This window comes from Artemia sp. Qi Xiang Cuo, chromosome 6, assembly GCF_049724085.1.
Source record: "Artemia sp. Qi Xiang Cuo chromosome 6, ASM4972408v1, whole genome shotgun sequence".
In the NCBI taxonomy this organism is placed as follows: Eukaryota; Metazoa; Arthropoda; class Branchiopoda; order Anostraca; family Artemiidae; genus Artemia; species Artemia sp. Qi Xiang Cuo.
The window spans coordinates 83,696,580-83,709,124 of NC_142799.1; the positions used below are offsets into that span (position 1 = coordinate 83,696,580).

The 12,545-nt window shown below is 36.3% G+C and overlaps 1 protein-coding gene across 2 annotated transcripts in view; it reads left to right on the forward strand.

Annotated features, from left to right (window-relative positions):
• Window positions 1-12,545, forward strand: part of LOC148951685 (carbonic anhydrase 2-like) — a 62,748-nt gene that overhangs the window by 2,777 nt on the left and 47,426 nt on the right. The gene's annotated exons all lie outside the window — the stretch shown is intronic.

Sequence of the window (12,545 nt, forward strand, 5' to 3'; positions counted from 1 at the left end):
TTTTGCTAAATGGATGTCTTTACAAATTAGCTTACGTAACTAACTTCTATATTCGTATATTTTTCTTCTGGCAAAAAATACAAAGTTGCAGATTTTTGCAGATATGAGCTTGAAACCTATGTAATAGGATTTTCTGATACGCTGAATCTGACGGTGTGATTTTCATTAAAATTCTTTCACTTGTAGGATGTTTCCCCCTCTTTAAAAAATCGATTAAATTTTCTCAGGCTCGTAGCCTTTGATGAGTAATACTAAACTTAATAAAAATTATATATTTAGGATCAGCATTATAAACACATTCTTTTGATACATTTATTGACATCAAAATTCCGTTTTTAAAAGTTTCGATTACTATTGAGCCGTATCGCTTGTTTTTTTATTGTTTTTTTTATTACGTGTATGTTATTACTTATATGAAGGGGTTCTCCCCTTAGTCAATACCACGCTCTTTACGTTAAAAGTTAAACAAAATTTTAATTCACACACCCCTGAATCACAAAGGCCGTTTAATTAGAATAGATAGCTCTTTTGAAAGCACTAAAAAAAACTGTAGCGTAAAGAGCGAGGTATTGACTTGGGGGAGAACCCCCTGACATACGTTATAATTTCTGTTCGTTTTAAGTTCTAATATTCCTTCTTAAATTTCAGTTGAAAAAACTTGCTTTTTTTATTTAATTTCTGATCGTTTTTAAAATAATGCTTGGAAATCCGGCGCCCCCTTCATAGAAATGTCCCTTACCCCAAAGAAACATCCTCCACGGAAATTTTCCCCATAGTAACCCCCTCCTCTAGCCCCCCCACTCAAGAAAAAATCCTTCCTGAAAATGGTTGTATACTTCCCAATAACCAATAAATAATTCTGGCAAGTCCGGCGCCCCCTTCATGGCAATTTTCCTTCCCCCATGAAAACTTCCTTCATGAACAGATCCTCCAACATAACCACCGACCCACCCTTCCCTCCCACTACCAGAAAAAAAACCTCTGTAAAAAACCACTACCAGAAAACTTCTGTATACTTCCCAATAACCAATACTATATGTTAACATTGGGTAAAGTTCATAACTTTTATCCCTCTCTCTGGGTACTTCGTTGGACTAAGTCACCCTAAAAGACATATTTATCATATGTTAGACCATGCTGAACAAAATGGCCATTTCAAAATTTTGATCCGCTTACTTTGGGAAAAAATGACCTTAGGAGGGGGTCTAAGTACCCTCCAATTTTTCGGTCACTTAAAAAGAGTACTATAACTCTTGATTCCCATTCGAATGAGCCTTCTCACGATATTCTAGGACCACTGGGGCGATACAATCACCCCTGAAAAAAAAACAACAAACAAAATAAATGAACACGCATCCGTGATCTTTCTTCTGGCAAAACATGTAAAATTCCACATTTTTGCAGATAGGAGCTTGAGACCTCTACAGTAGGGTTCTCTGATACGCTGAATCTGATTGTGTGATTTTCATTAAGGTTCTATAACTTTTAGGGGGTCTTTCCTCCTATTTTTGAAAATCAGCCAAATTTTCTCAGGTTCATAACTTTTGATGGGTAGCACTAAACTTGATGAAAGTTATATATTTGAAATCAGCATTGAAATCTGATTCTTTTGATATATCTATTGGTATCAAAGACCCGTGTTCTAGAGTTTTGGTTACCATTGAGCTGGGTCGCTCCTTACTTACAGTTCGTTACCACGAACTGTTTGATATATGTTACCGTGAATGCTCGAGATTCGTCAATGATGACATTCAACGGTGAATGTCCGAAATACCTTTTTTTTCTCCTTGGATTTACTCAGGGTTGCCAGTCAATATTTTCAATTTAATGCAAGGTTTGATGGTGACAAGTTAGGTTAGCTTAGGTTTTTAAACCTTTTCTTATATTTTTAACGAAATTTAACTTAACCTAATATAAACTAACATAATCTACCCAAAGTTTTATCATCATGGCTTGGATAAGACTGAAAAAGCAGACTCGCAAAGCTAATCGAATCCAAGCAGAGAAAAAGGAAATTCGGACATCTACCGGTGAATGTATACATTAACTAGATTATGGACAGTCCTTGAGCATGTGTTTCCTATAACAAGATTTATCCTTAACTTCTCCCCTCCTAAAGTGGATTTCTAGCTCCGACCCTGACTAGGAAATTGCACTTAATCTTTAAAAGGACATTTTTCCTGGTTCTTAAAAACACTTGAATGCATTTTCTTTGTCAGGGTCGTAGCTAGAAATAAACTGAAAAGGGGAGGAGCTAGAGCGAAATTCAATGAATTGGAATAAGACTCAAAAATGTATACTAGTATGCAAGGATATGTTTTGGATAGTAAATTTATTAGGGGTTCCTATTGAGTGTGCTCTTAGAAAAAGATTCATTCTCAAATAATGTGTCTCGCGTATTACGAAAAAAATAATAATAATTGCTGATTTGCTATTTTTAAGATGAGCTGTGGCAATAGACGATCTTTTATTAGTTAAGAAAGTGCATACAAATTTCAGGATCTATACTTTTGACTTCCTCAATAGTTTTTGGTTTGACATTTCTTATAATAGGTTTTTTTGTGTTTGTGTTTTTTTATGAAGGTAAAAAAAAATGTCGAGTACCCCCTTTGAAAAAGAAGAACATATGGTTTTTCTTATAATTGTAAATGAGTAGCTGTTCTACTAAAAAAAGGATGCTAATCTAGATCTAGAGCTTTTCGTCGGGGGGAGGGGGGGTCTATTTTTCTTGGTATTCCTCAATATATGTTGATCGTTACCGTGGGCGTAGGCAGCATATTGTCTAGGGGGGGGAAGCAGTCGATAGTTTGATGGAGGGCCTTTTATCAACTGCTTTTCCAACCATCTGCTTTTTCAGCCATATCTAATGTAAATTTGAAGGTCTAGGGCGGCCGCTGCCCCCCCTGCCCCCCTCCCTACGCCCATAATCGTTACTTTTCTAGGCTGTTTTTACAATCCTATTTACTTGGTTAGCAGTGACCAATTTTTTTCTTGCTTGTCTGCCCAGAGAGGTCAGGAAATGCATTCATCTGCAGGGCTGAGCACAGGGTTGAATATTTTGGTGTACCATGTTGCGGATAATGGATCTTGGAAATGCAATTTTTATATATATAGTTTTCTTTTTGCTTGACATATCAGAGGAGGGGGGTGTATTTGGTTGTAAATTAAACTTACAGCTTTAAAATGAGCATTTATGTAACTTCTGTGATTTTTAACACCCTTCTTTTCTCAGGATTCAGGGGTCCCTTGGATCTGAAACCAGACATACCAGTATATTGAAGCTTGCATATACTACTACACAAAACTAACATGGCTATTGGAAAACAAAAACTGGCAAAGTAACCTAGTGCAGTGGCTGGTTAGGACTCTTCTCTTAACTCAAGTCTATTTGGCAATTAAAATCCGAAAATATATCCTCGTAAAAATTTGCAGCTGAATTAAAAAAAAAAGAAAAGAAAAAAACACTTGTGAAGTGCATCGGAAATAAACTTTACCCCAATCCCCCTAATGTGCAAATATATACCCTGAATTGGTATATATAGGGAGGGGGGGTAAAATTCATTAGCGACAAAAATCATTATTATATTTGGAAAGAGCATAAAAAAGGCATTTTGTGGTATGTTTACTTTATTCGTAAGTCAATAATATGAACGATGAAAAATTTACCCCAACTTGTTTTCCTCAACTCGCTGATTTTTTCATTTTCATTTTTGATTGTGCACCAAGAAATTACAGGCCAATGAAAGATTTTAAAAGTACGCTTTTTAAAGTACAAAAAAACTTTAAATAGCACATAAAAAATCTTCTTATATTCATTTTTGTTAATTTTTTTTTACGAGTCAGACGAACATCTCAGGGAGGAGGGGGGGGGGGGTCAAAACCCCTAACCCCTTGGATACGGCCTTGTGGTCGATATAATACGTAAGTACCTGGGGAGTATTCTGAGTCAGTTTATTTGAGCTAGTTTACTGATAAACAGAATATAGAAGAAAATGGTAATAGCATATCAAATCTCCATCGCTGATGAAGAATCAATCTCGTCCCCTCCAACACCCTGCCTCCCAATCCCATCTTACCTCTGAAAATGACTAGGAATGATTGGAGGAGTGTCATGGAAGCCAATGCCCAGTCGGATCCTCCATCGCTAAATATTGTTTCACGGTTCCGCTTTAAACAAGGTTCAACACGCCTTTTGTTTCTTAAATAATTCAAAATGTTGGGACTGGGTAGGCTTAAGGTGGAGGGGTACTACGCAGCAGCCAAGGTCCCACATTTTACCTCCACCTCGTTTTCAACGAATCAAATCTTTAGGTTGAATCAGAATAAAAAAACAAAAAACAATCGTCAACAAATCAGATAACAGATGCATTATAGAAATAACACTGAGTTTCGAGAAAAGCGTATAATTTGGAGAGATTGGACACAAGCAAACCCTCTTCCTGGACTAATGCCTAGCTCTTAGGCTAAAGGGCACATCTTAAGTATACATCCTTTTCTAATAAATTTCTTATATACTAATGTCCTTGCCATATATAAACTATACTTTAATCCATCAGTAACTTAAAATCATTCTTTATGGTGTATGGTTTTCTGCTAAGGAAGAATATTAAATACCACATTAATGCGTCTAAGGCGGTATTGCTTTGAAAAAATTAGAGGTTCACTTAGTTGACATGGAATGGCACATATTTGACAAGAAATGGGCAGTCAACAGGGAACTAAAGGTTATAAAGTTTGCCTGGAGAATTTGTTCACAAGTGAATAGACGTGCCAAATTATCTCCAGCACAAATCTTTTAGACTAATAAGACTCCCAACACTTTTTTTTGGCAACGCCAATCCTTCTTATCACCACAAGTTCAAGAACATAGTTGTGGAATTAACACAGCAGGGGAGTGCCAATTGTGAGTAAACTAATTAGAATACTATGAATAACCTGGACTTGGAATCATAAGCTAACATGAGCAGATTGATTTGGGCAGAATCGTTTTTAAGCTAAAGGAATAATTGGTATTTTACTACCTCGTCTTGATATATGGCTAGATATCCTCTGAGAGCCATTTTGAGACTGTAGTCCTCTCCCTTCTAGGCTACCAATGTTTCGTCTTGTTGATATTCGTAAGCTTTCTTTGGAAAGATGATTAGTCCAATTTATGAGTTGAAAAGCAGAAGGTTTCATGGTAACTTAGTCACTCCTTTGTGTTCTTTGCAACTGGCGAATGTTTTCATCTGAAGAATATACTACCTTTACAGTTTCCTAGAAGCTGGCTCTTTAGTCCTGCCTTAGGCATGAATTTGTATCTCATAGGACGTAACCACATACCAATTAGTCTTTCGGGGACAATCGTAAAGTTTTTTTGGGGTACTTACGTATTATATAAAACACACTTGAAAAGTGAAGTTTGGTTAAGGCTAATGAAATAAAACGAAATTATGATGAAAATACAATAGTTTAGAAGCTAATGTTGGCTATATATTTGCACATTAGGAAGGAGGGGGGCTAAAAAATAGCATATATTAAATATGTAACCTACATAAACCTATTTTAACCTAACCGACATACCAACTAAATACTTAAATAAAATTTAGCTACAATTTTTTTTTCAACCCAGCCAAAACAAATTGTCTGGTATAAAGAAGTTGCTTTACCAGTTTCTGGTTTCATGTTCGCATCGTTCGCAATTGAATTTCGTCAGTGTGTTTTATATAGAATATAAGTACCGTTTTTTCCCCAGCTTGATTGTTGAGTCAATGGTGTCAGGTATATTTCAGGTTTATTTCAATATTGCACAATTTTCATGATTACATAAAATTTCCTCCTCTCAAACTAACACCCATTGAATTCAGAGGCATTCAGAGGCCTGACCTTAATTCAGAGGCATTCAGGGGCAGTATGCCCCTTCGAGCCTACTCCGTGCGAAAAATGGATTCTAACACTTGTTTCCAACTTGCTGCAAGCAAAAAAAATTTTTTTCAGCTCCTTAACCCTTCTTTTGTAGCCTATTTCCATGGCCTATAATTCCTATTATTTCTTGGCCTTTGTGACACAGTCTTTATCTTCCCTTTTTTCGTAGTGATCCCTAGCCCCTCACCTTACACTTTTCGCCCCCTTTTCTTGTAAGAAATTACGACTTTGTCTACAACTAAGGTAACCTGTATATTCTCTTACTTCGGGGTACCCCAATCAGGCGTGAACACAGGGTTATACTGGGCTCATCTCCCATCCAAAAAACGTCAAGATTTTGATACCCTCTCCCCTCTTTTTCCATAGTAGTTTCCAGATGCGTTAATTCACTAACAGCTTTTTTTTTACTCGTGTCACACCCTATGGATGTACCTAACCCCTAAGTTAACTATAGCTCCAACCACATACTTATCAGCATTTTTCCTGCCTTTTCTTGCCATAATAGATTCCTGACCGTTACTTCTAACTGGCTAGTTTTACTATCTTGTTGTCTGGTGCCAACTAATCAATTCTACTATTGACCCGCAAACCGCTTAATTTTGACCTGTTCTTCCAGACAAGGGTCGGGTCTGATTGCAAAATCCATGTTGTAATATCTCAGAATTGATTCCTGTGCGATGGTAAACCAGAAACCTGACAAACTCAAGTGAAAGTTTTTTAGTGATTGGGGAGTGATTAAATTGCCGTTGTTTTCTTTCTTTGCTAAGGGTTCTTTATTAAGGCAACAAGAGAGCGGTGAGTTTGATATTGAAAGCCCAGGGGCCATATACATACAAAAAAATGTATAAAAACAAGAAAATCACCAAACAATTTACAAAACACATAAAAACAAAATACAAAGAAAAAAATGCCCAATGTAGAAACACAATAACTTAGTTGCATGGACTTTTTCTTCTTTTTAATTATTTACCTACATACACACCAACTCGAGTTATTGCTGTTGGGTCTCTACTTTGAAGAACTGCCCGAAGCAGCAAATCCATCCCGTGTAAATATTTCTCCTGAAGTTAGAAGGCACTGGGAAGTCCCAGAGAAAATAATGGAATCCCAATCTTTATATCAAATACCTTTTGTCACCTGCTCTGGATTAGAAGGAAAACATTAAAACTTTAAATGAACAAAAATTATTATGTTTATGGGGGGGGGGGTCACTCCCTCCTAAATATCTCATTCCTTACGCTAAAGTTTGACTTTTTGTTCCAATTATTTAAGAATGACTCCTGAAGCACAAGTGCCGTCTAATTAGAATAATAAGCTCTTTTAAAAATTCTAAAAAAAATTAGTGTAAAGAGCAAGGTATTGAACAGGTGCCAAACCCCTCATATGCGTTGGATTTAGGATCCTTTGTCCGAGAGGGCTAGGAGTCGATTTCTAGTGTACTCAATTATTTGGTTTGGTAAAGGGGTTAGTGGCGTGACTCTGTAAGCTCAGCCAGAGTCGACCCAGCTCTAAATGGGCACCTGGAGAAATCTGGGGAAGGTAAACAGGAAGGGTGTTTTAAAGCAAAGGATGGCTGGCTCCATCCCCTCTTCGCGCTTCCTGGCCAAAGGGCCTTGAGACGGAGATGAGCACCGCGGGTTTGGACCATAAGGGTCTAGTGCTGCATCCTTTACCTTTACCTCCTCACAGGCTTAATGATTTCTGTTCATTTTAAGTTTTAATGCTGCTTCTTATTTTCAGTTGAAAAACTTTTTTTTTGTTTAATCTGATCGCTTTTCAAATACTGCTCGGAAATCCGGATCCCCTCCATGAAAAATTCCCTTTTCCCGCGAAAAATTTTTCCGTGGAAAGATCCTCCCATGTAACCCCCCTCTCCTCCCGAAAAATATTCCCAGAAAAACGTCTGTATACTTACCAATAACCAACGCTATATGTAAACAATTTGGGGGTCAAGCCCCCCTAAAAAATGTAGTTATTTGATTTTTCAACTATGCTGAAAAAATTACTATTAAAAAAATTGGATTGGGCGACTTTGATGAAAAATGGGCATGGATGGCGTGCTACCTCCCCTTCAATATTTTTGGTGACTAAAAAAGGCCACTAGAACTTTTGATTTCTGATCAAATGAGCTGTCTCTCGATCTTCTACGATCACTGGTTCGATACGTCGAATCAATAATAAATAAATAAGCAAACAAACGAAAACGCATCCATGATCTTTCTTCTGACAAAAAAAAAAAAAAAAAAAAAAAAAAAAAAGCAAAATTCCACGTTTTGTATATAGGAGCTTGAAACCTCTACGGTATGGTTTTTCCGATAAACTGAATTGTGATTTTCATTATGATCATTAACTTTGATGTTTTGGGGGTGTTTACCCCCTTTTCTAAAAATTGGACAAATTTTCTCAGGCTCGTAACTTTTGTTGGATAGCATTAAATTTGGTTAATTGTGTATATTTTGAATAAGAATCAAAATTAAATTTTTTTGATGTAGGCTATCTATTGTTATCAAGGTTCTGTTTCTTAAAGCTTCACTCCTTACTTATAGTTCGTTACCACGAAATGTTTGATTATCAAACAAAATTTGCGTTTTCTTATCATTTCCAAAAAGTAATGGGGTTCCGAACTTAAGGGGAATTTAGTATGCACTAATAATAAAATACAAATCCGGCTCGGTTGTTTGACACATAAACTAAATACAAAACAGGCCTTCAGAAATGACAGTTTGAAGTTATACAAATTCGTCCGTACGGATAAATTATAAAGATCCCGCTTATATTATAAGAGAGATCCCGCTGAATAGTAATCAAAATCTAAATTGCAAAAGTTTCGTAATAATACACAGTCGTTCACAAAAAAAGTGCCTTTTATGCTGATGTCAAAATATGGTAGCCTACACTCATCAAACAGTTCGTGGTAACGAACTGTAAGTAAGGAGCGACCCGGCTCAATCCCTAAAAGTCATCGAACTCTAATGAAAATCACACCATCAGATTCAGCGTATCAGAAACCCCTACTGTAAAGGTTTCAAGTACTTATCTGCAAAAATGTGGAATTATGTACTTTTTGCCAGAAGAAAGATCACGGATGCGTGTTTATTTATTTTTTTTTTCCCAGGGGTGATCGTATCGATCCAGTAGTCCTAGAATATTGTGAGAGGGCTCATTCGAACGGAAACTAGAAGCTCTAGTGCCCTTTTTAAGTGAACAAAAAAATTGGACGGCAACTTGACCCCCTCCCACGCTCATTTTTCCCCGAAGTTACCCAATCAAAATTTTGAGATAGCCATTTTGTTCAGCATAGTCGAAAATCTAATTAATATGTCTTTGAGGATGACTTAATCCCCCACAATTCCCGGGGGAAGGGCTGCAATTTATAAACTTTGCCCATTGTTTACACATAGTATTGGTTATTGGGAAATATACAGGCGTTTTCAGGAGGATTTTTTTTCTAGTGGGGGGTCGTGGTACGGAGTAGGGGTTACGGTTATATATATATATATATATATATATATATATATATATAATTTTCCTTGTTTCCATGATGAGGGGCTCAAAGCCTCTAGTTTAGGGTTTAAGTTCATAAAAGATCGATTGATTATCTGAGATATCCAATCTAAGATAATTTATCTTAGAACTTGCATATCCCGGCCTCTTGGTCCTTTTCGGGCAAGAATCAATACTTTATGGCACAAAATTGTAGACAACGTTATTTTGGTGTGCCACAATATCTTTTGTTAATTAAAAAGGGCCCTAGATATGTAGATTTTCATTCAAATTTTGCCCTCTTCCAATAATCAGCAATCACTGGTTTGATATGGTCACTTAGGGAGACACGGAAAGAAAAGGAGACACCAGTGCAGCCCATACAAACAAAACAAATTTTCTTATTATCCAATGGCAGGGACTGTAATTCTCCAATTTACGATTTTCAATAATGGCTTTTCAATGAATGAATTTCCAGTTTCGATGGTTCGCTTCTCGTTTCAATCCAACATAATTTTTGAGGGGTTTCCACCTGCTTTTCGAAATCCCCAAATATTTATGTTAGCCATAAGTTTTTACCATTAATTAAAACCTATATACTAGTTAGAATTCCAGAATTCTCTTCATATGAAAAGTTTTTCACACTGGACAGCTTTCAGTCATACCACTCTTTTGGGCTTTCGATTACTATGGGCCGTGGTTCAATCTTTTTTAGGCTTTAACTACTGCTGCAGCCAAGATATTGGAGACCATAGAAATGATCAACTGTTGTAGATAATTATTTGCAAGCTAAATTCGACTAAGTTGATTCATTCAGCCTAAAATTTATGCACAGTTTTGCACAGCTTAGCACAAACTACTAGGGGGATTTCGGTGAATCTTTTTGTAGAGAAAGAAGCAGAGGACGCCTGAATCCTACAAAAGTTATATGGGGCCCAAATTTCCCAACTTCCAATGAGGATTCCTTTACATCAGCATGGAGAAGAGATTTACTTCTTAAACTATCTTCACATGGATGAATACGCTTGAACTAGGCCTGCAGCATTGGGGCTGACGGGGTGACAGCTCCCCTCTTATTGTGGATATATTTCGACTGTAAGATGAAAGATAAGATTCATTTGTATACCTATAAAAAAAGCGAGAGAGACCAGAAATAACTCCCATGAGCAAGATTTTTAAAAAGCCTTCCCCCTCAAAAGATAAACTGATAAACTTGTTTGCAACATTTTGATAAACAAACAATGACATTCATTTTCCCAGTTCCGAAACCCTTTCCACTGGGACAATATTCACGAGGACTCTACTTGTCAGGATTGATGATCATTTTTGAAATATTGCTATGAACAAGCAAAACATTAGTAAAAAGAGAAGTGGGATTGAAGATGTGGGCAGTCCCCCACCCTTATATTTCATTGGACCCTGAATATGGTAATACAAAAAATGATAGTAATTTTGATTGATTATTATGTAATCAATTATGTATAATCAACTAATCAATTTAATATATTCTCAATATCAAAACAATTTTCTTATATAATCAATTATCTAAGACTGCTGCGACCCAATCATCACACTGCTCCTAAGGCTTAAGTCTGACTTGTTTAAAGATTAAATTAAAAAGAAAACAAGTTTTTCCAACTAAAAAATATCCACCAACTAATCAATCAAGAACACATGGCCTATTGATGGCGTATAACAAAAAGAAAGAAAAGGAAAGAAAAAAAGGACACATTTACAAAACAAGAGCAAATATGTACAAACTAAAATTCGGATAAACCAGACTCTTCAAAAAAGAAAGCCACTCCAAGGGTGGCAAATCTCTTTAAATGACAACCATAGTAAAGGTATATACTTATACTGTGACGATAACTTTTCATACAAATTATCAAAGTGGACAACCGGATCGAGGACTCCGTAATACCGTTTCAATGCGGTGTTGCAGAACCATATTGGTAAACTCAGGAGAAACTTCGCTCAACGAAAAATAACTTTCTGCTTCTTAAAAAATTCACTCGGAATAACTGTGAACTTAGCTAAAGTAAAACTTAAAACAGAAAGAAAATACTCAAAATCAACTAATTTCGAAACAAACAGAAATTTGAGAACAACTCTTGAAACACAAAGACCGCTTAATTGGAATAAGAAGCTTTCTCGAACCACTAAAAAAAAACTTTTGCATAAAGAGCAAGGGGTTGAGGAGGAGAAGCACCATTCATATACTGAATAATTCTGTTCGTTTGAAGTCTTAATGTTGCTCTTTACTTTCAGTTGAAAAATCTTAGTTTTTTTTTAAAAATTTACTGTTTGATTGTTTTTCCGATCAATGCCGGGAAATCCGCCTCATCCCTTAATGGAAAATTGCACCCTACAACAAAGTTCTTCCTGGAAAGTTCCTCCTGGCACAAAATCCCCCCATGGACCCACAAAAAATTCCCCAAAGACAATTCTATCCTCGCTGTGAATTCCCCCTGGAAAATTCTTCCTAACCTAATTTTATTTGAAAACAGACTTGATTTTTAATTAATTTCTGATCGCTTTACAAATCCTGCTGGTAAATCCCCCCTCAGTAAAAATTTTTCCCCAAATTCCCCCAAACTTCAATAGAAGGTTTCTCACGCAGAAAATCCCCCCTACTCCTCGGGAAAATCCATCGGATAATTCCAACACCGCCGAAAGTTTCCGCCAGAAAATTCCTCAGAAAAATCTCCACATGTAATATTGAGTCACTAAAGCGAAAGTAAGACAAATAAAAGAATTTCGTAGAGGAAGATAATTTCTTAAACCACATTGGCCTGACATCACATAAAGAAAGAAAAACAAGCAAAAATGGGGTTTTTATAGGCCAAATGAAAATACTGAAAAAACAAAGCGAATATTTCGAGAGGACAAACGCCTCTCTTCTTCAGCGCGAAACGAAACGATGTATCCAAGGAAAGTGCCGAAGAGAGAAAAAAAAAAACAGCAACAAAAAACAAACGCGGAAAGTCAATGTAAAAAGAATCAAAAAACAAAAAAAAACAAAAAATTTAAAAGATGAATAAAATTCAAGAAAAGCCAAAAATTAAAAGAATTAAAACCAAATACCTAACAACTCTAAAAACGAGTTATTTGCCAATATCCACTATTTGCACAAAATCCAAAAAATAATGAACTGCCAC